Here is a 27,513-nt window from a genome sequence, read left to right as displayed (position 1 = left end):
GGGTGTGATGTGTCTAGTTAGTGCGTCGTATCCTCATGCTATGTAAATATGATGTAGAATTCTGTGTGTACTGGGCTGCGGCACTGTACACTGTCTGTTAACTTATTTTTTGTGCTATTAAAAGATATATTCAATCAAAAAATCTGTTCTTATCAGTTTAATATCTGATACGTCCCCTATCTGGGGACCATATATTAAATGGATTTTTAGAACAGGGAGATGGAAAAAGAGCTTGCTCTGTCCACTCCACGCATTGACCTGGTATTGCAGTATCTCCAGGACCGGTGCACCCCTTCTTTAATGCAGTTTCTAAAATCAGAAAGAATTGAATTCAATGTTTTTTGTTCATTTTGCTTGTTTGTCGGATTTTGGGATGGACTCTTTGGCTTTGCTTTTCTTCTCCTCATTGGATTTTTCATGTTCAAAGTTGCAGAAGCCAGATTACAAGCTCATTTTGGTTCAACTTCAGCAACTGTGCATTGCATTGCCATGTAATGTGATGCAATGCTATCTTTCTAGCTCTCCCTTTTTACTTCCTTTTGGATAAACAGACATATTAGGCAAGCATTTTGGAGCTTTCACCTAAATAACTACAGGTGGTGAGATAAGCTGCACAATATAATTGACCTTTCAGTATATTGTTGCACACACACCATCTATTTAGCAAATGCCCTTGTTATCAACAGCAGCCTTTTAAACTCACCTGAGCTAACAGGTATGTGCGCTGGTTACTCTGCTGCGCTTAAAATTTCTTTTTTGGTTTGCTACAATGCCTTTTCTGAAACGTTGTCTCCTTCTGCTGGAACACTGACTTCTTTCATTTAATGCCTGCAGACTATAAAAGAGAACCCAACCCAAAAAGTTTGGTTGATTAGTCTGTGGCATTCTGTTAAACTGTTGCTTATGGCGGTCTCTGTGAGCTTCTCAGCGACATTCAGCCAGCCAGGTATCCTGCCTGCAGTAGATGGAATGTGGCAATGGAACGCTGGCTGCGCGTGTCATAATAGGCTCTGAGCCTTTATATACCTGTGCACAGCAGCAGCCACCTTCAGTCTGCTGCTGGACAGCCAGCAGCAGCAGCAACAGGAGAGGTATGTAATCAGGAGCCCTCCTGCTAAGGGTAGACAGCTGCTCGTTCCACCCCACCCCCCGCCTTAATTGGTTCACCTCCCTTCCAACGGTGTTGAGGCGGGTGGGAACAGCAGGGGGTGAAGGTGCTGTGTTTAAAGAGGTGGAGTTATGCAGATCTAAAACGCGTGGATTGCAGCAGCAGCAAGCCGAAAAGTGCAGGCATGTAAGGGATCTAGAGGTTGACAACATGTCTTCTTAACGGGAGTCCAGGAGCTCATCTCCACAAATGGACTTTTCAGGATCCTTGGGTGGCTCCGTAGTTTGAAACCAATTCTGGTTATCGCTTCTCGGCCTTTTGGCTAAGATCAAGTGTAGTATCTGTTCTTATCAGTTTAATATCTGATACGTCCCCTATCTGGGGACCATATATTAAATGGATTTTTAGAACAGGGAGATGGAAAAAGAGCTTGCTCTGTCCACTCCACGCATTGACCTGGTATTGCAGTATCTCCAGGACCGGTGCACCCCTTCTTTAATGCAGTTTCTAAAATCAGAAAGAATTGAATTCAATGTTTTTTGTTCATTTTGCTTGTTTGTCGGATTTTGGGATGGACTCTTTGGCTTTGCTTTTCTTCTCCTCATTGGATTTTTCATGTTCAAAGTTGCAGAAGCCAGATTACAAGCTCATTTTGGTTCAACTTCAGCAACTGTGCATTGCATTGCCATGTAATGTGATGCAATGCTATCTTTCTAGCTCTCCCTTTTTACTTCCTTTTGGATAAACAGACATATTAGGCAAGCATTTTGGAGCTTTCACCTAAATAACTACAGGTGGTGAGATAAGCTGCACAATATAATTGACCTTTCAGTATATTGTTGCACACACACCATCTATTTAGCAAATGCCCTTGTTATCAACAGCAGCCTTTTAAACTCACCTGAGCTAACAGGTATGTGCGCTGGTTACTCTGCTGCGCTTAAAATTTCTTTTTTGGTTTGCTACAATGCCTTTTCTGAAACGTTGTCTCCTTCTGCTGGAACACTGACTTCTTTCATTTAATGCCTGCAGACTATAAAAGAGAACCCAACCCAAAAAGTTTGGTTGATTAGTCTGTGGCATTCTGTTAAACTGTTGCTTATGGCGGTCTCTGTGAGCTTCTCAGCGACATTCAGCCAGCCAGGTATCCTGCCTGCAGTAGATGGAATGTGGCAATGGAACGCTGGCTGCGCGTGTCATAATAGGCTCTGAGCCTTTATATACCTGTGCACAGCAGCAGCCACCTTCAGTCTGCTGCTGGACAGCCAGCAGCAGCAGCAGCAGGAGAGGTATGTAATCAGGAGCCCTCCTGCTAAGGGTAGACAGCTGCTCGTTCCACCCCACCCCCCGCCTTAATTGGTTCTCCTCCCTTCCAACGGTGTTGAGGCGGGTGGGAACAGCAGGGGGTGAAGGTGCTGTGTTTAAAGAGGTGGAGTTATGCAGATCTAAAACGCGTGGATTGCAGCAGCAGCAAGCCGAAAAGTGCAGGCATGTAAGGGATCTAGAGGTTGACAACATGTCTTCTTAACGGGAGTCCAGGAGCTCATCTCCACAAATGGACTTTTCAGGATCCTTGGGTGGCTCCGTAGTTTGAAACCAATTCTGGTTATCGCTTCTCGGCCTTTTGGCTAAGATCAAGTGTAGTATCTGTTCTTATCAGTTTAATATCTGATACGTCCCCTATCTGGGGACCATATATTAAATTGATTTTTAGAACAGGGAGATGGAAAAAGAGCTTGCTCTGTCCACTCCACGCATTGACCTGGTATTGCAGTATCTCCAGGACCGGTGCACCCCTTCTTTAATGCAGTTTCTAAAATCAGAAAGAATTGAATTCAATGTTTTTTGTTCATTTTGCTTGTTTGTCGGATTTTGGGATGGACTCTTTGGCTTTGCTTTTCTTCTCCTCATTGGATTTTTCATGTTCAAAGTTGCAGAAGCCAGATTACAAGCTCATTTTGGTTCAACTTCAGCAACTGTGCATTGCATTGCCATGTAATGTGATGCAATGCTATCTTTCTAGCTCTCCCTTTTTACTTCCTTTTGGATAAACAGACATATTAGGCAAGCATTTTGGAGCTTTCACCTAAATAACTACAGGTGGTGAGATAAGCTGCACAATATAATTGACCTTTCAGTATATTGTTGCCCACACACCATCTATTTAGCAAATGCCCTTGTTATCAACAGCAGCCTTTTAAACTCACCTGAGCTAACAGGTATGTGCGCTGGTTACTCTGCTGCGCTTAAAATTTCTTTTTTGGTTTGCTACAATGCCTTTTCTGAAACGTTGTCTCCTTCTGCTGGAACACTGACTTCTTTCATTTAATGCCTGCAGACTATAAAAGAGAACCCAACCCAAAAAGTTTGGTTGATTAGTCTGTGGCATTCTGTTAAACTGTTGCTTATGGCGGTCTCTGTGAGCTTCTCAGCAACATTCAGCCAGCCAGGTATCCTGCCTGCAGTAGATGGAATGTGGCAATGGAACGCTGGCTGCGCGTGTCATAATAGGCTCTGAGCCTTTATATACCTGTGCACAGCAGCAGCCACCTTCAGTCTGCTGCTGGACAGCCAGCAGCAGCAGCAGCAGGAGAGGTATGTAATCAGGAGCCCTCCTGCTAAGGGTAGACAGCTGCTCGTTCCACCCCACCCCCCGCCTTAATTGGTTCTCCTCCCTTCCAACGGTGTTGAGGCGGGTGGGAACAGCAGGGGGTGAAGGTGCTGTGTTTAAAGAGGTGGAGTTATGCAGATCTAAAACGCGTGGATTGCAGCAGCAGCAAGCCGAAAAGTGCAGGCATGTAAGGGATCTAGAGGTTGACAACATGTCTTCTTAACGGGAGTCCAGGAGCTCATCTCCACAAATGGACTTTTCAGGATCCTTGGGTGGCTCCGTAGTTTGAAACCAATTCTGGTTATCGCTTCTCGGCCTTTTGGCTAAGATCAAGTGTAGTATCTGTTCTTATCAGTTTAATATCTGATACGTCCCCTATCTGGGGACCATATATTAAATGGATTTTTAGAACAGGGAGATGGAAAAAGAGCTTGCTCTGTCCACTCCACGCATTGACCTGGTATTGCAGTATCTCCAGGACAGGTGCACCCCTTCTTTAATGCAGTTTCTAAAATCAGAAAGAATTGAATTCAATGTTTTTTGTTCATTTTGCTTGTTTGTCGGATTTTGGGATGGACTCTTTGGCTTTGCTTTTCTTCTCCTCATTGGATTTTTCATGTTCAAAGTTGCAGAAGCCAGATTACAAGCTCATTTTGGTTCAACTTCAGCAACTGTGCATTGCATTGCCATGTAATGTGATGCAATGCTATCTTTCTAGCTCTCCCTTTTTACTTCCTTTTGGATAAACAGACATATTAGGCAAGCATTTTGGAGCTTTCACCTAAATAACTACAGGTGGTGAGATAAGCTGCACAATATAATTGACCTTTCAGTATATTGTTGCACACACACCATCTATTTAGCAAATGCCCTTGTTATCAACAGCAGCCTTTTAAACTCACCTGAGCTAACAGGTATGTGCGCTGGTTACTCTGCTGCGCTTAAAATTTCTTTTTTGGTTTGCTACAATGCCTTTTCTGAAACGTTGTCTCCTTCTGCTGGAACACTGACTTCTTTCATTTAATGCCTGCAGACTATAAAAGAGAACCCAACCCAAAAAGTTTGGTTGATTAGTCTGTGGCATTCTGTTAAACTGTTGCTTATGGCGGTCTCTGTGAGCTTCTCAGCGACATTCAGCCAGCCAGGTATCCTGCCTGCAGTAGATGGAATGTGGCAATGGAACGCTGGCTGCGCGTGTCATAATAGGCTCTGAGCCTTTATATACCTGTGCACAGCAGCAGCCACCTTCAGTCTGCTGCTGGACAGCCAGCAGCAGCAGCAGCAGCAGGAGAGGTATGTAATCAGGAGCCCTCCTGCTAAGGGTAGACAGCTGCTCGTTCCACCCCACCCCCCGCCTTAATTGGTTCTCCTCCCTTCCAACGGTGTTGAGGCGGGTGGGAACAGCAGGGGGTGAAGGTGCTGTGTTTAAAGAGGTGGAGTTATGCAGATCTAAAACGCGTGGATTGCAGCAGCAGCAAGCCGAAAAGTGCAGGCATGTAAGGGATCTAGAGGTTGACAACATGTCTTCTTAACGGGAGTCCAGGAGCTCATCTCCACAAATGGACTTTTCAGGATCCTTGGGTGGCTCCGTAGTTTGAAACCAATTCTGGTTATCGCTTCTCAGCCTTTTGGCTAAGATCAAGTGTAGTATCTGTTCTTATCAGTTTAATATCTGATACGTCCCCTATCTGGGGACCATATATTAAATGGATTTTTAGAACAGGGAGATGGAAAAAGAGCTTGCTCTGTCCACTCCACGCATTGACCTGGTATTGCAGTATCTCCAGGACCGGTGCACCCCTTCTTTAATGCAGTTTCTAAAATCAGAAAGAATTGAATTCAATGTTTTTTGTTCATTTTGCTTGTTTGTCGGATTTTGGGATGGACTCTTTGGCTTTGCTTTTCTTCTCCTCATTGGATTTTTCATGTTCAAAGTTGCAGAAGCCAGATTACAAGCTCATTTTGGTTCAACTTCAGCAACTGTGCATTGCATTGCCATGTAATGTGATGCAATGCTATCTTTCTAGCTCTCCCTTTTTACTTCCTTTTGGATAAACAGACATATTAGGCAAGCATTTTGGAGCTTTCACCTAAATAACTACAGGTGGTGAGATAAGCTGCACAATATAATTGACCTTTCAGTATATTGTTGCACACACACCATCTATTTAGCAAATGCCCTTGTTATCAACAGCAGCCTTTTAAACTCACCTGAGCTAACAGGTATGTGCGCTGGTTACTCTGCTGCGCTTAAAATTTCTTTTTTGGTTTGCTACAATGCCTTTTCTGAAACGTTGTCTCCTTCTGCTGGAACACTGACTTCTTTCATTTAATGCCTGCAGACTATAAAAGAGAACCCAACCCAAAAAGTTTGGTTGATTAGTCTGTGGCATTCTGTTAAACTGTTGCTTATGGCGGTCTCTGTGAGCTTCTCAGCGACATTCAGCCAGCCAGGTATCCTGCCTGCAGTAGATGGAATGTGGCAATGGAACGCTGGCTGCGCGTGTCATAATAGGCTCTGAGCCTTTATATACCTGTGCACAGCAGCAGCCACCTTCAGTCTGCTGCTGGACAGCCAGCAGCAGCAGCAGCAGGAGAGGTATGTAATCAGGAGCCCTCCTGCTAAGGGTAGACAGCTGCTCGTTCCACCCCACCCCCCGCCTTAATTGGTTCTCCTCCCTTCCAACGGTGTTGAGGCGGGTGGGAACAGCAGGGGGTGAAGGTGCTGTGTTTAAAGAGGTGGAGTTATGCAGATCTAAAACGCGTGGATTGCAGCAGCAGCAAGCCGAAAAGTGCAGGCATGTAAGGGATCTAGAGGTTGACAACATGTCTTCTTAACGGGAGTCCAGGAGCTCATCTCCACAAATGGACTTTTTAGGATCCTTGGGTGGCTCCGTAGTTTGAAACCAATTCTGGTTATCGCTTCTCGGCCTTTTGGCTAAGATCAAGTGTAGTATCTGTTCTTATCAGTTTAATATCTGATACGTCCCCTATCTGGGGACCATATATTAAATGGATTTTTAGAACAGGGAGATGGAAAAAGAGCTTGCTCTGTCCACTCCACGCATTGACCTGGTATTGCAGTATCTCCAGGACCGGTGCACCCCTTCTTTAATGCAGTTTCTAAAATCAGAAAGAATTGAATTCAATGTTTTTTGTTCATTTTGCTTGTTTGTCGGATTTTGGGATGGACTCTTTGGCTCTGCTTTTCTTCTCCTCATTGGATTTTTCATGTTCAAAGTTGCAGAAGCCAGATTACAAGCTCATTTTGGTTCAACTTCAGCAACTGTGCATTGCATTGCCATGTAATGTGATGCAATGCTATCTTTCTAGCTCTCCCTTTTTACTTCCTTTTGGATAAACAGACATATTAGGCAAGCATTTTGGAGCTTTCACCTAAATAACTACAGGTGGTGAGATAAGCTGCACAATATAATTGACCTTTCAGTATATTGTTGCACACACACCATCTATTTAGCAAATGCCCTTGTTATCAACAGCAGCCTTTTAAACTCACCTGAGCTAACAGGTATGTGCGCTGGTTACTCTGCTGCGCTTAAAATTTCTTTTTTGGTTTGCTACAATGCCTTTTCTGAAACGTTGTCTCCTTCTGCTGGAACACTGACTTCTTTCATTTAATGCCTGCAGACTATAAAAGAGAACCCAACCCAAAAAGTTTGGTTGATTAGTCTGTGGCATTCTGTTAAACTGTTGCTTATGGCGGTCTCTGTGAGCTTCTCAGCGACATTCAGCCAGCCAGGTATCCTGCCTGCAGTAGATGGAATGTGGCAATGGAACGCTGGCTGCGCGTGTCATAATAGGCTCTGAGCCTTTATATACCTGTGCACAGCAGCAGCCACCTTCAGTCTGCTGCTGGACAGCCAGCAGCAGCAGCAACAGGAGAGGTATGTAATCAGGAGCCCTCCTGCTAAGGGTAGACAGCTGCTCGTTCCACCCCACCCCCCGCCTTAATTGGTTCACCTCCCTTCCAACGGTGTTGAGGCGGGTGGGAACAGCAGGGGGTGAAGGTGCTGTGTTTAAAGAGGTGGAGTTATGCAGATCTAAAACGCGTGGATTGCAGCAGCAGCAAGCCGAAAAGTGCAGGCATGTAAGGGATCTAGAGGTTGACAACATGTCTTCTTAACGGGAGTCCAGGAGCTCATCTCCACAAATGGACTTTTCAGGATCCTTGGGTGGCTCCGTAGTTTGAAACCAATTCTGGTTATCGCTTCTCGGCCTTTTGGCTAAGATCAAGTGTAGTATCTGTTCTTATCAGTTTAATATCTGATACGTCCCCTATCTGGGGACCATATATTATATGGATTTTTAGAACAGGGAGATGGAAAAAGAGCTTGCTCTGTCCACTCCACGCATTGACCTGGTATTGCAGTATCTCCAGGACCGGTGCACCCCTTCTTTAATGCAGTTTCTAAAATCAGAAAGAATTGAATTCAATGTTTTTTGTTCATTTTGCTTGTTTGTCGGATTTTGGGATGGACTCTTTGGCTCTGCTTTTCTTCTCCTCATTGGATTTTTCATGTTCAAAGTTGCAGAAGCCAGATTACAAGCTCATTTTGGTTCAACTTCAGCAACTGTGCATTGCATTGCCATGTAATGTGATGCAATGCTATCTTTCTAGCTCTCCCTTTTTACTTCCTTTTGGATAAACAGACATATTAGGCAAGCATTTTGGAGCTTTCACCTAAATAACTACAGGTGGTGAGATAAGCTGCACAATATAATTGACCTTTCAGTATATTGTTGCACACACACCATCTATTTAGCAAATGCCCTTGTTATCAACAGCAGCCTTTTAAACTCACCTGAGCTAACAGGTATGTGCGCTGGTTACTCTGCTGCGCTTAAAATTTCTTTTTTGGTTTGCTACAATGCCTTTTCTGAAACGTTGTCTCCTTCTGCTGGAACACTGACTTCTTTCATTTAATGCCTGCAGACTATAAAAGAGAACCCAACCCAAAAAGTTTGGTTGATTAGTCTGTGGCATTCTGTTAAACTGTTGCTTATGGCGGTCTCTGTGAGCTTCTCAGCGACATTCAGCCAGCCAGGTATCCTGCCTGCAGTAGATGGAATGTGGCAATGGAACGCTGGCTGCGCGTGTCATAATAGGCTCTGAGCCTTTATATACCTGTGCACAGCAGCAGCCACCTTCAGTCTGCTGCTGGACAGCCAGCAGCAGCAGCAGCAGGAGAGGTATGTAATCAGGAGCCCTCCTGCTAAGGGTAGACAGCTGCTCGTTCCACCCCACCCCCCGCCTTAATTGGTTCTCCTCCCTTCCAACGGTGTTGAGGCGGGTGGGAACAGCAGGGGGTGAAGGTGCTGTGTTTAAAGAGGTGGAGTTATGCAGATCTAAAACGCGTGGATTGCAGCAGCAGCAAGCCGAAAAGTGCAGGCATGTAAGGGATCTAGAGGTTGACAACATGTCTTCTTAACGGGAGTCCAGGAGCTCATCTCCACAAATGGACTTTTCAGGATCCTTGGGTGGCTCCGTAGTTTGAAACCAATTCTGGTTATCGCTTCTCGGCCTTTTGGCTAAGATCAAGTGTAGTATCTGTTCTTATCAGTTTAATATCTGATACGTCCCCTATCTGGGGACCATATATTAAATGGATTTTTAGAACAGGGAGATGGAAAAAGAGCTTGCTCTGTCCACTCCACGCATTGACCTGGTATTGCAGTATCTCCAGGACCGGTGCACCCCTTCTTTAATGCAGTTTCTAAAATCAGAAAGAATTGAATTCAATGTTTTTTGTTCATTTTGCTTGTTTGTCGGATTTTGGGATGGACTCTTTGGCTTTGCTTTTCTTCTCCTCATTGGATTTTTCATGTTCAAAGTTGCAGAAGCCAGATTACAAGCTCATTTTGGTTCAACTTCAGCAACTGTGCATTGCATTGCCATGTAATGTGATGCAATGCTATCTTTCTAGCTCTCCCTTTTTACTTCCTTTTGGATAAACAGACATATTAGGCAAGCATTTTGGAGCTTTCACCTAAATAACTACAGGTGGTGAGATAAGCTGCACAATATAATTGACCTTTCAGTATATTGTTGCACACACACCATCTATTTAGCAAATGCCCTTGTTATCAACAGCAGCCTTTTAAACTCACCTGAGCTAACAGGTATGTGCGCTGGTTACTCTGCTGCGCTTAAAATTTCTTTTTTGGTTTGCTACAATGCCTTTTCTGAAACGTTGTCTCCTGCTGCTGGAACACTGACTTCTTTCATTTAATGCCTGCAGACTATAAAAGAGAACCCAACCCAAAAAGTTTGGTTGATTAGTCTGTGGCATTCTGTTAAACTGTTGCTTATGGCGGTCTCTGTGAGCTTCTCAGCGACATTCAGCCAGCCAGGTATCCTGCCTGCAGTAGATGGAATGTGGCAATGGAACGCTGGCTGCGCGTGTCATAATAGGCTCTGAGCCTTTATATACCTGTGCACAGCAGCAGCCACCTTCAGTCTGCTGCTGGACAGCCAGCAGCAGCAGCAGCAGGAGAGGTATGTAATCAGGAGCCCTCCTGCTAAGGGTAGACAGCTGCTCGTTCCACCCCACCCCCCGCCTTAATTGGTTCTCCTCCCTTCCAACGGTGTTGAGGCGGGTGGGAACAGCAGGGGGTGAAGGTGCTGTGTTTAAAGAGGTGGAGTTATGCAGATCTAAAACGCGTGGATTGCAGCAGCAGCAAGCCGAAAAGTGCAGGCATGTAAGGGATCTAGAGGTTGACAACATGTCTTCTTAACGGGAGTCCAGGAGCTCATCTCCACAAATGGACTTTTCAGGATCCTTGGGTGGCTCCGTAGTTTGAAACCAATTCTGGTTATCGCTTCTCGGCCTTTTGGCTAAGATCAAGTGTAGTATCTGTTCTTATCAGTTTAATATCTGATACGTCCCCTATCTGGGGACCATATATTAAATGGATTTTTAGAACAGGGAGATGGAAAAAGAGCTTGCTCTGTCCACTCCACGCATTGACCTGGTATTGCAGTATCTCCAGGACCGGTGCACCCCTTCTTTAATGCAGTTTCTAAAATCAGAAAGAATTGAATTCAATGTTTTTTGTTCATTTTGCTTGTTTGTCGGATTTTGGGATGGACTCTTTGGCTTTGCTTTTCTTCTCCTCATTGGATTTTTCATGTTCAAAGTTGCAGAAGCCAGATTACAAGCTCATTTTGGTTCAACTTCAGCAACTGTGCATTGCATTGCCATGTAATGTGATGCAATGCTATCTTTCTAGCTCTCCCTTTTTACTTCCTTTTGGATAAACAGACATATTAGGCAAGCATTTTGGAGCTTTCACCTAAATAACTACAGGTGGTGAGATAAGCTGCACAATATAATTGACCTTTCAGTATATTGTTGCACACACACCATCTATTTAGCAAATGCCCTTGTTATCAACAGCAGCCTTTTAAACTCACCTGAGCTAACAGGTATGTGCGCTGGTTACTCTGCTGCGCTTAAAATTTCTTTTTTGGTTTGCTACAATGCCTTTTCTGAAACGTTGTCTCCTTCTGCTGGAACACTGACTTCTTTCATTTAATGCCTGCAGACTATAAAAGAGAACCCAACCCAAAAAGTTTGGTTGATTAGTCTGTGGCATTCTGTTAAACTGTTGCTTATGGCGGTCTCTGTGAGCTTCTCAGCGACATTCAGCCAGCCAGGTATCCTGCCTGCAGTAGATGGAATGTGGCAATGGAACGCTGGCTGCGCGTGTCATAATAGGCTCTGAGCCTTTATATACCTGTGCACAGCAGCAGCCACCTTCAGTCTGCTGCTGGACAGCCAGCAGCAGCAGCAGCAGGAGAGGTATGTAATCAGGAGCCCTCCTGCTAAGGGTAGACAGCTGCTCGTTCCACCCCACCCCCCGCCTTAATTGGTTCTCCTCCCTTCCAACGGTGTTGAGGCGGGTGGGAACAGCAGGGGGTGAAGGTGCTGTGTTTAAAGAGGTGGAGTTATGCAGATCTAAAACGCGTGGATTGCAGCAGCAGCAAGCCGAAAAGTGCAGGCATGTAAGGGATCTAGAGGTTGACAACATGTCTTCTTAACGGGAGTCCAGGAGCTCATCTCCACAAATGGACTTTTCAGGATCCTTGGGTGGCTCCGTAGTTTGAAACCAATTCTGGTTATCGCTTCTCGGCCTTTTGGCTAAGATCAAGTGTAGTATCTGTTCTTATCAGTTTAATATCTGATACGTCCCCTATCTGGGGACCATATATTAAATGGATTTTTAGAACAGGGAGATGGAAAAAGAGCTTGCTCTGTCCACTCCACGCATTGACCTGGTATTGCAGTATCTCCAGGACCGGTGCACCCCTTCTTTAATGCAGTTTCTAAAATCAGAAAGAATTGAATTCAATGTTTTTTGTTCATTTTGCTTGTTTGTCGGATTTTGGGATGGACTCTTTGGCTTTGCTTTTCTTCTCCTCATTGGATTTTTCATGTTCAAAGTTGCAGAAGCCAGATTACAAGCTCATTTTGGTTCAACTTCAGCAACTGTGCATTGCATTGCCATGTAATGTGATGCAATGCTATCTTTCTAGCTCTCCCTTTTTACTTCCTTTTGGATAAACAGACATATTAGGCAAGCATTTTGGAGCTTTCACCTAAATAACTACAGGTGGTGAGATAAGCTGCACAATATAATTGACCTTTCAGTATATTGTTGCACACACACCATCTATTTAGCAAATGCCCTTGTTATCAACAGCAGCCTTTTAAACTCACCTGAGCTAACAGGTATGTGCGCTGGTTACTCTGCTGCGCTTAAAATTTCTTTTTTGGTTTGCTACAATGCCTTTTCTGAAACGTTGTCTCCTTCTGCTGGAACACTGACTTCTTTCATTTAATGCCTGCAGACTATAAAAGAGAACCCAACCCAAAAAGTTTGGTTGATTAGTCTGTGGCATTCTGTTAAACTGTTGCTTATGGCGGTCTCTGTGAGCTTCTCAGCGACATTCAGCCAGCCAGGTATCCTGCCTGCAGTAGATGGAATGTGGCAATGGAACGCTGGCTGCGCGTGTCATAATAGGCTCTGAGCCTTTATATACCTGTGCACAGCAGCAGCCACCTTCAGTCTGCTGCTGGACAGCCAGCAGCAGCAGCAGCAGGAGAGGTATGTAATCAGGAGCCCTCCTGCTAAGGGTAGACAGCTGCTCGTTCCACCCCACCCCCCGCCTTAATTGGTTCTCCTCCCTTCCAACGGTGTTGAGGCGGGTGGGAACAGCAGGGGGTGAAGGTGCTGTGTTTAAAGAGGTGGAGTTATGCAGATCTAAAACGCGTGGATTGCAGCAGCAGCAAGCCGAAAAGTGCAGGCATGTAAGGGATCTAGAGGTTGACAACATGTCTTCTTAACGGGAGTCCAGGAGCTCATCTCCACAAATGGACTTTTCAGGATCCTTGGGTGGCTCCGTAGTTTGAAACCAATTCTGGTTATCGCTTCTCGGCCTTTTGGCTAAGATCAAGTGTAGTATCTGTTCTTATCAGTTTAATATCTGATACGTCCCCTATCTGGGGACCATATATTAAATGGATTTTTAGAACAGGGAGATGGAAAAAGAGCTTGCTCTGTCCACTCCACGCATTGACCTGGTATTGCAGTATCTCCAGGACCGGTGCACCCCTTCTTTAATGCAGTTTCTAAAATCAGAAAGAATTGAATTCAATGTTTTTTGTTCATTTTGCTTGTTTGTCGGATTTTGGGATGGACTCTTTGGCTTTGCTTTTCTTCTCCTCATTGGATTTTTCATGTTCAAAGTTGCAGAAGCCAGATTACAAGCTCATTTTGGTTCAACTTCAGCAACTGTGCATTGCATTGCCATGTAATGTGATGCAATGCTATCTTTCTAGCTCTCCCTTTTTACTTCCTTTTGGATAAACAGACATATTAGGCAAGCATTTTGGAGCTTTCACCTAAATAACTACAGGTGGTGAGATAAGCTGCACAATATAATTGACCTTTCAGTATATTGTTGCACACACACCATCTATTTAGCAAATGCCCTTGTTATCAACAGCAGCCTTTTAAACTCACCTGAGCTAACAGGTATGTGCGCTGGTTACTCTGCTGCGCTTAAAATTTCTTTTTTGGTTTGCTACAATGCCTTTTCTGAAACGTTGTCTCCTTCTGCTGGAACACTGACTTCTTTCATTTAATGCCTGCAGACTATAAAAGAGAACCCAACCCAAAAAGTTTGGTTGATTAGTCTGTGGCATTCTGTTAAACTGTTGCTTATGGCGGTTTCTGTGAGCTTCTCAGCGACATTCAGCCAGCCAGGTATCCTGCCTGCAGTAGATGGAATGTGGCAATGGAACGCTGGCTGCGCGTGTCATAATAGGCTCTGAGCCTTTATATACCTGTGCACAGCAGCAGCCACCTTCAGTCTGCTGCTGGACAGCCAGCAGCAGCAGGAGAGGTATGTAATCAGGAGCCCTCCTGCTAAGGGTAGACAGCTGCTCGTTCCACCCCACCCCCCGCCTTAATTGGTTCTCCTCCCTTCCAACGGTGTTGAGGCGGGTGGGAACAGCAGGGGGTGAAGGTGCTGTGTTTAAAGAGGTGGAGTTATGCAGATCTAAAACGCGTGGATTGCAGCAGCAGCAAGCCGAAAAGTGCAGGCATGTAAGGGATCTAGAGGTTGACAACATGTCTTCTTAACGGGAGTCCAGGAGCTCATCTCCACAAATGGACTTTTCAGGATCCTTGGGTGGCTCCGTAGTTTGAAACCAATTCTGGTTATCGCTTCTCGGCCTTTTGGCTAAGATCAAGTGTAGTATCTGTTCTTATCAGTTTAATATCTGATACGTCCCCTATCTGGGGACCATATATTAAATGGATTTTTAGAACAGGGAGATGGAAAAAGAGCTTGCTCTGTCCACTCCACGCATTGACCTGGTATTGCAGTATCTCCAGGACCGGTGCACCCCTTCTTTAATGCAGTTTCTAAAATCAGAAAGAATTGAATTCAATGTTTTTTGTTCATTTTGCTTGTTTGTCGGATTTTGGGATGGACTCTTTGGCTTTGCTTTTCTTCTCCTCATTGGATTTTTCATGTTCAAAGTTGCAGAAGCCAGATTACAAGCTCATTTTGGTTCAACTTCAGCAACTGTGCATTGCATTGCCATGTAATGTGATGCAATGCTATCTTTCTAGCTCTCCCTTTTTACTTCCTTTTGGATAAACAGACATATTAGGCAAGCATTTTGGAGCTTTCACCTAAATAACTACAGGTGGTGAGATAAGCTGCACAATATAATTGACCTTTCAGTATATTGTTGCACACACACCATCTATTTAGCAAATGCCCTTGTTATCAACAGCAGCCTTTTAAACTCACCTGAGCTAACAGGTATGTGCGCTGGTTACTCTGCTGCGCTTAAAATTTCTTTTTTGGTTTGCTACAATGCCTTTTCTGAAACGTTGTCTCCTTCTGCTGGAACACTGACTTCTTTCATTTAATGCCTGCAGACTATAAAAGAGAACCCAACCCAAAAAGTTTGGTTGATTAGTCTGTGGCATTCTGTTAAACTGTTGCTTATGGCGGTCTCTGTGAGCTTCTCAGCGACATTCAGCCAGCCAGGTATCCTGCCTGCAGTAGATGGAATGTGGCAATGGAACGCTGGCTGCGTGTGTCATAATAGGCTCTGAGCCTTTATATACCTGTGCACAGCAGCAGCCACCTTCAGTCTGCTGCTGGACAGCCAGCAGCAGCAGCAGCAGGAGAGGTATGTAATCAGGAGCCCTCCTGCTAAGGGTAGACAGCTGCTCGTTCCACCCCACCCCCCGCCTTAATTGGTTCTCCTCCCTTCCAACGGTGTTGAGGCGGGTGGGAACAGCAGGGGGTGAAGGTGCTGTGTTTAAAGAGGTGGAGTTATGCAGATCTAAAACGCATGGATTGCAGCAGCAGCAAGCCGAAAAGTGCAGGCATGTAAGGGATCTAGAGGTTGACAACATGTCTTCTTAACGGGAGTCCAGGAGCTCATCTCCACAAATGGACTTTTCAGGATCCTTGGGTGGCTCCGTAGTTTGAAACCAATTCTGGTTATCGCTTCTCGGCCTTTTGGCTAAGATCAAGTGTAGTATCTGTTCTTATCAGTTTAATATCTGATACGTCCCCTATCTGGGGACCATATATTAAATGGATTTTTAGAACAGGGAGATGGAAAAAGAGCTTGCTCTGTCCACTCCACGCATTGACCTGGTATTGCAGTATCTCCAGGACCGGTGCACCCCTTCTTTAATGCAGTTTCTAAAATCAGAAAGAATTGAATTCAATGTTTTTTGTTCATTTTGCTTGTTTGTCGGATTTTGGGATGGACTCTTTGGCTTTGCTTTTCTTCTCCTCATTGGATTTTTCATGTTCAAAGTTGCAGAAGCCAGATTACAAGCTCATTTTGGTTCAACTTCAGCAACTGTGCATTGCATTGCCATGTAATGTGATGCAATGCTATCTTTCTAGCTCTCCCTTTTTACTTCCTTTTGGATAAACAGACATATTAGGCAAGCATTTTGGAGCTTTCACCTAAATAACTACAGGTGGTGAGATAAGCTGCACAATATAATTGACCTTTCAGTATATTGTTGCACACACACCATCTATTTAGCAAATGCCCTTGTTATCAACAGCAGCCTTTTAAACTCACCTGAGCTAACAGGTATGTGCGCTGGTTACTCTGCTGCGCTTAAAATTTCTTTTTTGGTTTGCTACAATGCCTTTTCTGAAACGTTGTCTCCTTCTGCTGGAACACTGACTTCTTTCATTTAATGCCTGCAGACTATAAAAGAGAACCCAACCCAAAAAGTTTGGTTGATTAGTCTGTGGCATTCTGTTAAACTGTTGCTTATGGCGGTCTCTGTGAGCTTCTCAGCGACATTCAGCCAGCCAGGTATCCTGCCTGCAGTAGATGGAATGTGGCAATGGAACGCTGGCTGCGCGTGTCATAATAGGCTCTGAGCCTTTATATACCTGTGCACAGCAGCAGCCACCTTCAGTCTGCTGCTGGACAGCCAGCAGCAGCAGCAGCAGGAGAGGTATGTAATCAGGAGCCCTCCTGCTAAGGGTAGACAGCTGCTCGTTCCACCCCACCCCCCGCCTTAATTGGTTCTCCTCCCTTCCAACGGTGTTGAGGCAGGTGGGAACAGCAGGGGGTGAAGGTGCTGTGTTTAAAGAGGTGGAGTTATGCAGATCTAAAACGCGTGGATTGCAGCAGCAGCAAGCCGAAAAGTGCAGGCATGTAAGGGATCTAGAGGTTGACAACATGTCTTCTTAACGGGAGTCCAGGAGCTCATCTCCACAAATGGACTTTTCAGGATCCTTGGGTGGCTCCGTAGTTTGAAACCAATTCTGGTTATCGCTTCTCGGCCTTTTGGCTAAGATCAAGTGTAGTATCTGTTCTTATCAGTTTAATATCTGATACGTCCCCTATCTGGGGACCATATATTAAATGGATTTTTAGAACAGGGAGATGGAAAAAGAGCTTGCTCTGTCCACTCCACGCATTGACCTGGTATTGCAGTATCTCCAGGACCGGTGCACCCCTTCTTTAATGCAGTTTCTAAAATCAGAAAGAATTGAATTCAATGTTTTTTGTTCATTTTGCTTGTTTATCGGATTTTGGGATGGACTCTTTGGCTTTGCTTTTCTTCTCCTCATTGGATTTTTCATGTTCAAAGTTGCAGAAGCCAGATTACAAGCTCATTTTGGTTCAACTTCAGCAACTGTGCATTGCATTGCCATGTAATGTGATGCAATGCTATCTTTCTAGCTCTCCCTTTTTACTTCCTTTTGGATAAACAGACATATTAGGCAAGCATTTTGGAGCTTTCACCTAAATAACTACAGGTGGTGAGATAAGCTGCACAATATAATTGACCTTTCAGTATATTGTTGCACACACACCATCTATTTAGCAAATGCCCTTGTTATCAACAGCAGCCTTTTAAACTCACCTAAGCTAACAGGAATGTGCGCTGGTTACTCTGCTGCGCTTAAAATTTCTTTTTTGGTTTGCTACAATGCCTTTTCTGAAACGTTGTCTCCTTCTGCTGGAACACTGACTTCTTTCATTTAATGCCTGCAGACTATAAAAGAGAACCCAACCCAAAAAGTTTGGTTGATTAGTCTGTGGCATTCTGTTAAACTGTTGCTTATGGCGGTCTCTGTGAGCTTCTCAGCGACATTCAGCCAGCCAGGTATCCTGCCTGCAGTAGATGGAATGTGGCAATGGAACGCTGGCTGCGCGTGTCATAATAGGCTCTGAGCCTTTATATACCTGTGCACAGCAGCAGCCACCTTCAGTCTGCTGCTGGACAGCCAGCAGCAGCAGCAGCAGGAGAGGTATGTAATCAGGAGCCCTCCTGCTAAGGGTAGACAGCTGCTCGTTCCACCCCACCCCCCGCCTTAATTGGTTCTCCTCCCTTCCAACGGTGTTGAGGCGGGTGGGAACAGCAGGGGGTGAAGGTGCTGTGTTTAAAGAGGTGGAGTTATGCAGATCTAAAACGCGTGGATTGCAGCAGCAGCAAGCCGAAAAGTGCAGGCATGTAAGGGATCTAGAGGTTGACAACATGTCTTCTTAACGGGAGTCCAGGAGCTCATCTCCACAAATGGACTTTTCAGGATCCTTGGGTGGCTCCGTAGTTTGAAACCAATTCTGGTTATCGCTTCTCGGCCTTTTGGCTAAGATCAAGTGTAGTATCTGTTCTTATCAGTTTAATATCTGATACGTCCCCTATCTGGGGACCATATATTAAATGGATTTTTAGAACAGGGAGATGGAAAAAGAGCTGCTCTGTCCACTCCACGCATTGACCTGGTATTGCAGTATCTCCAGGACCGGTGCACCCCTTCTTTAATGCAGTTTCTAAAATCAGAAAGAATTGAATTCAATGTTTTTTGTTCATTTTGCTTGTTTGTCGGATTTTGGGATGGACTCTTTGGCTTTGCTTTTCTTCTCCTCATTGGATTTTTCATGTTCAAAGTTGCAGAAGCCAGATTACAAGCTCATTTTGGTTCAACTTCAGCAACTGTGCATTGCATTGCCATGTAATGTGATGCAATGCTATCTTTCTAGCTCTCCCTTTTTACTTCCTTTTGGATAAACAGACATATTAGGCAAGCATTTTGGAGCTTTCACCTAAATAACTACAGGTGGTGAGATAAGCTGCACAATATAATTGACCTTTCAGTATATTGTTGCACACACACCATCTATTTAGCAAATGCCCTTGTTATCAACAGCAGCCTTTTAAACTCACCTGAGCTAACAGGTATGTGCGCTGGTTACTCTGCTGCGCTTAAAATTTCTTTTTTGGTTTGCTACAATGCCTTTTCTGAAACGTTGTCTCCTTCTGCTGGAACACTGACTTCTTTCATTTAGTGCCTGCAGACTATAAAAGAGAACCCAACCCAAAAAGTTTGGTTGATTAGTCTGTGGCATTCTGTTAAACTGTTGCTTATGGCGGTCTCTGTGAGCTTCTCAGCGACATTCAGCCAGCCAGGTATCCTGCCTGCAGTAGATGGAATGTGGCAATGGAACGCTGGCTGCGCGTGTCATAATAGGCTCTGAGCCTTTATATACCTGTGCACAGCATCAGCCACCTTCAGTCTGCTGCTGGACAGCCAGCAGCAGCAGCAGCAGGAGAGGTATGTAATCAGGAGCCCTCCTGCTAAGGGTAGACAGCTGCTCGTTCCACCCCACCCCCCGCCTTAATTGGTTCTCCTCCCTTCCAACGGTGTTGAGGCGGGTGGGAACAGCAGGGGGTGAAGGTGCTGTGTTTAAAGAGGTGGAGTTATGCAGATCTAAAACGCGTGGATTGCAGCAGCAGCAAGCCGAAAAGTGCAGGCATGTAAGGGATCTAGAGGTTGACAACATGTCTTCTTAACGGGAGTCCAGGAGCTCATCTCCACAAATGGACTTTTCAGGATCCTTGGGTGGCTCCGTAGTTTGAAACCAATTCTGGTTATCGCTTCTCGGCCTTTTGGCTAAGATCAAGTGTAGTATCTGTTCTTATCAGTTTAATATCTGATACGTCCCCTATCTGGGGACCATATATTAAATGGATTTTTAGAACAGGGAGATGGAAAAAGAGCTTGCTCTGTCCACTCCACGCATTGACCTGGAATTGCAGTATCTCCAGGACCGGTGCACCCCTTCTTTAATGCAGTTTCTAAAATCAGAAAGAATTGAATTCAATGTTTTTTGTTCATTTTGCTTGTTTGTCGGATTTTGGGATGGACTCTTTGGCTTTGCTTTTCTTCTCCTCATTCGATTTTTCATGTTCAAAGTTGCAGAAGCCAGATTACAAGCTCATTTTGGTTCAACTTCAGCAACTGTGCATTGCATTGCCATGTAATGTGATGCAATGCTATCTTTCTAGCTCTCCCTTTTTACTTCCTTTTGGATAAACAGACATATTAGGCAAGCATTTTGGAGCTTTCACCTAAATAACTACAGGTGGTGAGATAAGCTGCACAATATAATTGACCTTTCAGTATATTGTTGCACACACACCATCTATTTAGCAAATGCCCTTGTTATCAACAGCAGCCTTTTAAACTCACCTGAGCTAACAGGTATGTGCGCTGGTTACTCTGCTGCGCTTAAAATTTCTTTTTTGGTTTGCTACAATGCCTTTTCTGAAACGTTGTCTCCTTCTGCTGGAACACTGACTTCTTTCATTTAATGCCTGCAGACTATAAAAGAGAACCCAACCCAAAAAGTTTGGTTGATTAGTCTGTGGCATTCTGTTAAACTGTTGCTTATGGCGGTCTCTGTGAGCTTCTCAGCGACATTCAGCCAGCCAGGTATCCTGCCTGCAGTAGATGGAATGTGGCAATGGAACGCTGGCTGCGCGTGTCATAATAGGCTCTGAGCCTTTATATACCTGTGCACAGCAGCAGCCACCTTCAGTCTGCTGCTGGACAGCCAGCAGCAGCAGCAGCAGGAGAGGTATGTAATCAGGAGCCCTCCTGCTAAGGGTAGACAGCTGCTCGTTCCACCCCACCCCCCGCCTTAATTGGTTCTCCTCCCTTCCAACGGTGTTGAGGCGGGTGGGAACAGCAGGGGGTGAAGGTGCTGTGTTTAAAGAGGTGGAGTTATGCAGATCTAAAACGCGTGGATTGCAGCAGCAGCAAGCCGAAAAGTGCAGGCATGTAAGGGATCTAGAGGTTGACAACATGTCTTCTTAACGGGAGTCCAGGAGCTCATCTCCACAAATGGACTTTTCAGGATCCTTGGGTGGCTCCGTAGTTTGAAACCAATTCTGGTTATCGCTTCTCGGCCTTTTGGCTAAGATCAAGTGTAGTATCTGTTCTTATCAGTTTAATATCTGATACGTCCCCTATCTGGGGACCATATATTAAATGGATTTTTAGAACAGGGAGATGGAAAAAGAGCTTGCTCTGTCCACTCCACGCATTGACCTGGTATTGCAGTATCTCCAGGACCGGTGCACCCCTTCTTTAATGCAGTTTCTAAAATCAGAAAGAATTGAATTCAATGTTTTTTGTTCATTTTGCTTGTTTGTCGGATTTTGGGATGGACTCTTTGGCTTTGCTTTTCTTCTCCTCATTGGATTTTTCATGTTCAAAGTTGCAGAAGCCAGATTACAAGCTCATTTTGGTTCAACTTCAGCAACTGTGCATTGCATTGCCATGTAATGTGATGCAATGCTATCTTTCTAGCTCTCCCTTTTTACTTCCTTTTGGATAAACAGACATATTAGGCAAGCATTTTGGAGCTTTCACCTAAATAACTACAGGTGGTGAGATAAGCTGCACAATATAATTGACCTTTCAGTATATTGTTGCACACACACCATCTATTTAGCAAATGCCCTTGTTATCAACAGCAGCCTTTTAAACTCACCTGAGCTAACAGGTATGTGCGCTGGTTACTCTGCTGCGCTTAAAATTTCTTTTTTGGTTTGCTACAATGCCTTTTCTGAAACGTTGTCTCCTTCTGCTGGAACACTGACTTCTTTCATTTAATGCCTGCAGACTATAAAAGAGAACCCAACCCAAAAAGTTTGGTTGATTAGTCTGTGGCATTCTGTTAAACTGTTGCTTATGGCGGTCTCTGTGAGCTTCTCAGTGACATTCAGCCAGCCAGGTATCCTGCCTGCAGTAGATGGAATGTGGCAATGGAACGCTGGCTGCGCGTGTCATAATAGGCTCTGAGCCTTTATATACCTGTGCACAGCAGCAGCCACCTTCAGTCTGCTGCTGGACAGCCAGCAGCAGCAGCAGCAGGAGAGGTATGTAATCAGGAGCCCTCCTGCTAAGGGTAGACAGCTGCTCGTTCCACCCCACCCCCCGTCTTAATTGGTTCTCCTCCCTTCCAACGGTGTTGAGGCGGGTGGGAACAGCAGGGGGTGAAGGTGCTGTGTTTAAAGAGGTGGAGTTATGCAGATCTAAAACGCGTGGATTGCAGCAGCAGCAAGCCGAAAAGTGCAGGCATGTAAGGGATCTAGAGGTTGACAACATGTCTTCTTAACGGGAGTCCAGGAGCTCATCTCCACAAATGGACTTTTCAGGATCCTTGGGTGGCTCCGTAGTTTGAAACCAATTCTGGTTATCGCTTCTCGGCCTTTTGGCTAAGATCAAGTGTAGTATCTGTTCTTATCAGTTTAATATCTGATACGTCCCCTATCTGGGGACCATATATTAAATGGATTTTTAGAACAGGGAGATGGAAAAAGAGCTTGCTCTGTCCACTCCACGCATTGACCTGGTATTGCAGTATCTCCAGGACCGGTGCACCCCTTCTTTAATGCAGTTTCTAAAATCAGAAAGAATTGAATTCAATGTTCTTTGTTCATTTTGCTTGTTTGTCGGATTTTGGGATGGACTCTTTGGCTTTGCTTTTCTTCTCCTCATTGGATTTTTCATGTTCAAAGTTGCAGAAGCCAGATTACAAGCTCATTTTGGTTCAACTTCAGCAACTGTGCATTGCATTGCCATGTAATGTGATGCAATGCTATCTTTCTAGCTCTCCCTTTTTACTTCCTTTTGGATAAACAGACATATTAGGCAAGCATTTTGGAGCTTTCACCTAAATAACTACAGGTGGTGAGATAAGCTGCACAATATAATTGACCTTTCAGTATATTGTTGCACACACACCATCTATTTAGCAAATGCCCTTGTTATCAACAGCAGCCTTTTAAACTCACCTGAGCTAACAGGTATGTGCGCTGGTTACTCTGCTGCGCTTAAAATTTCTTTTTTGGTTTGCTACAATGCCTTTTCTGAAACGTTGTCTCCTTCTGCTGGAACACTGACTTCTTTCATTTAATGCCTGCAGACTATAAAAGAGAACCCAACCCAAAAAGTTTGGTTGATTAGTCTGTGGCATTCTGTTAAACTGTTGCTTATGGCGGTCTCTGTGAGCTTCTCAGCGACATTCAGCCAGCCAGGTATCCTGCCTGCAGTAGATGGAATGTGGCAATGGAACGCTGGCTGCGCGTGTCATAATAGGCTCTGAGCCTTTATATACCTGTGCACAGCAGCAGCCACCTTCAGTCTGCTGCTGGACAGCCAGCAGCAGCAGCAGCAGGAGAGGTATGTAATCAGGAGCCCTCCTGCTAAGGGTAGACAGCTGCTCGTTCCACCCCACCCCCCGCCTTAATTGGTTCTCCTCCCTTCCAACGGTGTTGAGGCGGGTGGGAACAGCAGGGGGTGAAGGTGCTGTGTTTAAAGAGGTGGAGTTATGCAGATCTAAAACGCGTGGATTGCAGCAGCAGCAAGCCGAAAAGTGCAGGCATGTAAGGGATCTAGAGGTTGACAACATGTCTTCTTAACGGGAGTCCAGGAGCTCATCTCCACAAATGGACTTTTCAGGATCCTTGGGTGGCTCCGTAGTTTGAAACCAATTCTGGTTATCGCTTCTCGGCCTTTTGGCTAAGATCAAGTGTAGTATCTGTTCTTATCAGTTTAATATCTGATACGTCCCCTATCTGGGGACCATATATTAAATGGATTTTTAGAACAGGGAGATGGAAAAAGAGCTTGCTCTGTCCACTCCACGCATTGACCTGGTATTGCAGTATCTCCAGGACCGGTGCACCCCTTCTTTAATGCAGTTTCTAAAATCAGAAAGAATTGAATTCAATGTTTTTTGTTCATTTTGCTTGTTTGTCAGATTTTGGGATGGACTCTTTGGCTTTGCTTTTCTTCTCCTCATTGGATTTTTCATGTTCAAAGTTGCAGAAGCCAGATTACAAGCTCATTTTGGTTCAACTTCAGCAACTGTGCATTGCATTGCCATGTAATGTGATGCAATGCTATCTTTCTAGCTCTCCCTTTTTACTTCCTTTTGGATAAACAGACATATTAGGCAAGCATTTTGGAGCTTTCACCTAAATAACTACAGGTGGTGAGATAAGCTGCACAATATAATTGACCTTTCAGTATATTGTTGCACACACACCATCTATTTAGCAAATGCCCTTGTTATCAACAGCAGCCTTTTAAACTCACCTGAGCTAACAGGTATGTGCGCTGGTTACTCTGCTGCGCTTAAAATTTCTTTTTTGGTTTGCTACAATGCCTTTTCTGAAACGTTGTCTCCTTCTGCTGGAACACTGACTTCTTTCATTTAATGCCTGCAGACTATAAAAGAGAACCCAACCCAAAAAGTTTGGTTGATTAGTCTGTGGCATTCTGTTAAACTGTTGCTTATGGCGGTCTCTGTGAGCTTCTCAGCGACATTCAGCCAGCCAGGTATCCTGCCTGCAGTAGATGCAATGTGGCAATGGAACGCTGGCTGCGCGTGTCATAATAGGCTCTGAGCCTTTATATACCTGTGCACAGCAGCAGCCACCTTCAGTCTGCTGCTGGACAGCCAGCAGCAGCAGCAGCAGGAGAGGTATGTAATCAGGAGCCCTCCTGCTAAGGGTAGACAGCTGCTCGTTCCACCCCACCCCCCGCCTTAATTGGTTCTCCTCCCTTCCAACGGTGTTGAGGCGGGTGGGAACAGCAGGGGGTGAAGGTGCTGTGTTTAAAGAGGTGGAGTTATGCAGATCTAAAACGCGTGGATTGCAGCAGCAGCAAGCCGAAAAGTGCAGGCATGTAAGGGATCTAGAGGTTGACAACATGTCTTCTTAACGGGAGTCCAGGAGCTCATCTCCACAAATGGACTTTTCAGGATCCTTGGGTGGCTCCGTAGTTTGAAACCAATTCTGGTTATCGCTTCTCGGCCTTTTGGCTAAGATCAAGTGTAGTATCTGTTCTTATCAGTTTAATATCTGATACGTCCCCTATCTGGGGACCATATATTAAATGGATTTTTAGAACAGGGAGATGGAAAAAGAGCTTGCTCTGTCCACTCCACGCATTGACCTGGTATTGCAGTATCTCCAGGACCGGTGCACCCCTTCTTTAATGCAGTTTCTAAAATCAGAAAGAATTGAATTCAATGTTTTTTGTTCATTTTGCTTGTTTGTCGGATTTTGGGATGGACTCTTTGGCTTTGCTTTTCTTCTCCTCATTGGATTTTTCATGTTCAAAGTTGCAGAAGCCAGATTACAAGCTCATTTTGGTTCAACTTCAGCAACTGTGCATTGCATTGCCATGTAATGTGATGCAATGCTATCTTTCTAGCTCTCCCTTTTTACTTCCTTTTGGATAAACAGACATATTAGGCAAGCATTTTGGAGCTTTCACCTAAATAACTACAGGTGGTGAGATAAGCTGCACAATATAATTGACCTTTCAGTATATTGTTGCACACACACCATCTATTTAGCAAATGCCCTTGTTATCAACAGCAGCCTTTTAAACTCACCTGAGCTAACAGGTATGTGCGCTGGTTACTCTGCTGCGCTTAAAATTTCTTTTTTGGTTTGCTACAATGCCTTTTCTGAAACGTTGTCTCCTTCTGCTGGAACACTGACTTCTTTCATTTAATGCCTGCAGACTATAAAAGAGAACCCAACCCAAAAAGTTTGGTTGATTAGTCTGTGGCATTCTGTTAAACTGTTGCTTATGGCGGTCTCTGTGAGCTTCTCAGCGACATTCAGCCAGCCAGGTATCCTGCCTGCAGTAGATGGAATGTGGCAATGGAACGCTGGCTGCGCGTGTCATAATAGGCTCTGAGCCTTTATATACCTGTGCACAGCAGCAGCCACCTTCAGTCTGCTGCTGGACAGCCAGCAGCAGCAGCAGCAGGAGAGGTATGTAATCAGGAGCCCTCCTGCTAAGGGTAGACAGCTGCTCGTTCCACCCCACCCCCCGCCTTAATTGGTTCTCCTCCCTTCCAACGGTGTTGAGGCGGGTGGGAACAGCAGGGGGTGAAGGTGCTGTGTTTAAAGAGGTGGAGTTATGCAGATCTAAAACGCGTGGATTGCAGCAGCAGCAAGCCGAAAAGTGCAGGCATGTAAGGGATCTAGAGGTTGACAACATGTCTTCTTAACGGGAGTCCAGGAGCTCATCTCCACAAATGGACTTTTCAGGATCCTTGGGTGGCTCCGTAGTTTGAAACCAATTCTGGTTATCGCTTCTCGGCCTTTTGGCTAAGATCAAGTGTAGTATCTGTTCTTATCAGTTTAATATCTGATACGTCCCCTATCTGGGGACCATATATTAAATGGATTTTTAGAACAGGGAGATGGAAAAAGAGCTTGCTCTGTCCACTCCACGCATTGACCTGGTATTGCAGTATCTCCAGGACCGGTGCACCCCTTCTTTAATGCAGTTTCTAAAATCAGAAAGAATTGAATTCAATGTTTTTTGTTCATTTTGCTTGTTTGTCGGATTTTGGGATGGACTCTTTGGCTTTGCTTTTCTTCTCCTCATTGGATTTTTCATGTTCAAAGTTGCAGAAGCCAGATTACAAGCTCATTTTGGTTCAACTTCAGCAACTGTGCATTGCATTGCCATGTAATGTGATGCAATGCTATCTTTCTAGCTCTCCCTTTTTACTTCCTTTTGGATAAACAGACATATTAGGCAAGCATTTTGGAGCTTTCACCTAAATAACTAAAGGTGGTGAGATAAGCTGCACAATATAATTGACCTTTCAGTATATTGTTGCACACACACCATCTATTTAGCAAATGCCCTTGTTATCAACAGCAGCCTTTTAAACTCACCTGAGCTAACAGGTATGTGCGCTGGTTACTCTGCTGCGCTTAAAATTTCTTTTTTGGTTTGCTACAATGCCTTTTCTGAAACGTTGTCTCCTTCTGCTGGAACACTGACTTCTTTCATTTAATGCCTGCAGACTATAAAAGAGAACCCAACCCAAAAAGTTTGGTTGATTAGTCTGTGGCATTCTGTTAAACTGTTGCTTATGGCGGTCTCTGTGAGCTTCTCAGCGACATTCAGCCAGCCAGGTATCCTGCCTGCAGTAGATGGAATGTGGCAATGGAACGCTGGCTGCGCGTGTCATAATAGGCTCTGAGCCTTTATATACCTGTGCACAGCAGCAGCCACCTTCAGTCTGCTGCTGGACAGCCAGCAGCAGCAGCAGGAGAGGTATGTAATCAGGAGCCCTCCTGCTAAGGGTAGACAGCTGCTCGTTCCACCCCACCCCCCGCCTTAATTGGTTCTCCTCCCTTCCAACGGTGTTGAGGCGGGTGGGAACAGCAGGGGGTGAAGGTGCTGTGTTTAAAGAGGTGGAGTTATGCAGATCTAAAACGCGTGGATTGCAGCAGCAGCAAGCCGAAAAGTGCAGGCATGTAAGGGATCTAGAGGTTGACAACATGTCTTCTTAACGGGAGTCCAGGAGCTCATCTCCACAAATGGACTTTTCAGGATCCTTGGGTGGCTCCGTAGTTTGAAACC

The 27,513-nt window shown here is 44.9% G+C and overlaps 21 non-coding genes across 21 annotated transcripts; all 21 read left to right on the top strand.

Moving 5' to 3' along the window:
• The first annotated feature begins 102 nt into the window (after nucleotides 1-102).
• Nucleotides 103-295, top strand: LOC141214915 (U2 spliceosomal RNA). Its single transcript, XR_012284104.1, has one exon. It is a non-coding gene; the product is annotated as a U2 spliceosomal RNA (small nuclear RNA).
• Nucleotides 296-1,410: 1,115 nt separating this feature from the next.
• Nucleotides 1,411-1,601, top strand: LOC141214563 (U2 spliceosomal RNA). The gene has a single exon (XR_012283766.1). It is a non-coding gene; the product is annotated as a U2 spliceosomal RNA (small nuclear RNA).
• Nucleotides 1,602-2,716: 1,115 nt separating this feature from the next.
• Nucleotides 2,717-2,907, top strand: LOC141214831 (U2 spliceosomal RNA). The gene has a single exon (XR_012284024.1). It is a non-coding gene; the product is annotated as a U2 spliceosomal RNA (small nuclear RNA).
• Nucleotides 2,908-4,022: 1,115 nt separating this feature from the next.
• On the top strand, nucleotides 4,023-4,213 carry LOC141214873 (U2 spliceosomal RNA). Its single transcript, XR_012284064.1, has one exon. It is a non-coding gene; the product is annotated as a U2 spliceosomal RNA (small nuclear RNA).
• Nucleotides 4,214-5,331: 1,118 nt separating this feature from the next.
• On the top strand, nucleotides 5,332-5,522 carry LOC141214852 (U2 spliceosomal RNA). Its single transcript, XR_012284044.1, has one exon. It is a non-coding gene; the product is annotated as a U2 spliceosomal RNA (small nuclear RNA).
• Nucleotides 5,523-6,637: 1,115 nt separating this feature from the next.
• LOC141214562 (U2 spliceosomal RNA) lies at nucleotides 6,638-6,828 on the top strand. The gene has a single exon (XR_012283765.1). It is a non-coding gene; the product is annotated as a U2 spliceosomal RNA (small nuclear RNA).
• Nucleotides 6,829-7,943: 1,115 nt separating this feature from the next.
• On the top strand, nucleotides 7,944-8,134 carry LOC141214851 (U2 spliceosomal RNA). Its single transcript, XR_012284043.1, has one exon. It is a non-coding gene; the product is annotated as a U2 spliceosomal RNA (small nuclear RNA).
• Nucleotides 8,135-9,249: 1,115 nt separating this feature from the next.
• LOC141214561 (U2 spliceosomal RNA) lies at nucleotides 9,250-9,440 on the top strand. Its single transcript, XR_012283764.1, has one exon. It is a non-coding gene; the product is annotated as a U2 spliceosomal RNA (small nuclear RNA).
• Nucleotides 9,441-10,555: 1,115 nt separating this feature from the next.
• LOC141214560 (U2 spliceosomal RNA) lies at nucleotides 10,556-10,746 on the top strand. Its single transcript, XR_012283763.1, has one exon. It is a non-coding gene; the product is annotated as a U2 spliceosomal RNA (small nuclear RNA).
• Nucleotides 10,747-11,861: 1,115 nt separating this feature from the next.
• On the top strand, nucleotides 11,862-12,052 carry LOC141214558 (U2 spliceosomal RNA). Its single transcript, XR_012283761.1, has one exon. It is a non-coding gene; the product is annotated as a U2 spliceosomal RNA (small nuclear RNA).
• Nucleotides 12,053-13,167: 1,115 nt separating this feature from the next.
• LOC141214556 (U2 spliceosomal RNA) lies at nucleotides 13,168-13,358 on the top strand. The gene has a single exon (XR_012283760.1). It is a non-coding gene; the product is annotated as a U2 spliceosomal RNA (small nuclear RNA).
• Nucleotides 13,359-14,467: 1,109 nt separating this feature from the next.
• Nucleotides 14,468-14,658, top strand: LOC141214555 (U2 spliceosomal RNA). Its single transcript, XR_012283759.1, has one exon. It is a non-coding gene; the product is annotated as a U2 spliceosomal RNA (small nuclear RNA).
• Nucleotides 14,659-15,773: 1,115 nt separating this feature from the next.
• Nucleotides 15,774-15,964, top strand: LOC141214554 (U2 spliceosomal RNA). Its single transcript, XR_012283758.1, has one exon. It is a non-coding gene; the product is annotated as a U2 spliceosomal RNA (small nuclear RNA).
• A 1,115-nt stretch (nucleotides 15,965-17,079) lies between these two features.
• LOC141214553 (U2 spliceosomal RNA) lies at nucleotides 17,080-17,270 on the top strand. Its single transcript, XR_012283757.1, has one exon. It is a non-coding gene; the product is annotated as a U2 spliceosomal RNA (small nuclear RNA).
• Nucleotides 17,271-18,385: 1,115 nt separating this feature from the next.
• LOC141214901 (U2 spliceosomal RNA) lies at nucleotides 18,386-18,575 on the top strand. Its single transcript, XR_012284091.1, has one exon. It is a non-coding gene; the product is annotated as a U2 spliceosomal RNA (small nuclear RNA).
• A 1,115-nt stretch (nucleotides 18,576-19,690) lies between these two features.
• Nucleotides 19,691-19,881, top strand: LOC141214947 (U2 spliceosomal RNA). Its single transcript, XR_012284130.1, has one exon. It is a non-coding gene; the product is annotated as a U2 spliceosomal RNA (small nuclear RNA).
• A 1,115-nt stretch (nucleotides 19,882-20,996) lies between these two features.
• LOC141214552 (U2 spliceosomal RNA) lies at nucleotides 20,997-21,187 on the top strand. The gene has a single exon (XR_012283756.1). It is a non-coding gene; the product is annotated as a U2 spliceosomal RNA (small nuclear RNA).
• A 1,115-nt stretch (nucleotides 21,188-22,302) lies between these two features.
• LOC141214550 (U2 spliceosomal RNA) lies at nucleotides 22,303-22,493 on the top strand. Its single transcript, XR_012283755.1, has one exon. It is a non-coding gene; the product is annotated as a U2 spliceosomal RNA (small nuclear RNA).
• A 1,115-nt stretch (nucleotides 22,494-23,608) lies between these two features.
• LOC141214549 (U2 spliceosomal RNA) lies at nucleotides 23,609-23,799 on the top strand. Its single transcript, XR_012283753.1, has one exon. It is a non-coding gene; the product is annotated as a U2 spliceosomal RNA (small nuclear RNA).
• Nucleotides 23,800-24,914: 1,115 nt separating this feature from the next.
• LOC141214548 (U2 spliceosomal RNA) lies at nucleotides 24,915-25,105 on the top strand. Its single transcript, XR_012283752.1, has one exon. It is a non-coding gene; the product is annotated as a U2 spliceosomal RNA (small nuclear RNA).
• Nucleotides 25,106-26,220: 1,115 nt separating this feature from the next.
• Nucleotides 26,221-26,411, top strand: LOC141214547 (U2 spliceosomal RNA). Its single transcript, XR_012283751.1, has one exon. It is a non-coding gene; the product is annotated as a U2 spliceosomal RNA (small nuclear RNA).
• The last annotated feature ends 1,102 nt before the right edge of the window (nucleotides 26,412-27,513 follow it).

The sequence above is a fragment of the Phyllobates terribilis genome, unplaced genomic scaffold, assembly GCF_046119375.1.
Source record: "Phyllobates terribilis strain yellow unplaced genomic scaffold, ASM4611937v1 Scaffold_223__1_contigs__length_3252167, whole genome shotgun sequence".
Taxonomy (NCBI): Eukaryota; Metazoa; Chordata; class Amphibia; order Anura; family Dendrobatidae; genus Phyllobates; species Phyllobates terribilis.
This window is presented reverse-complemented; position numbering and strand designations above follow the sequence as displayed.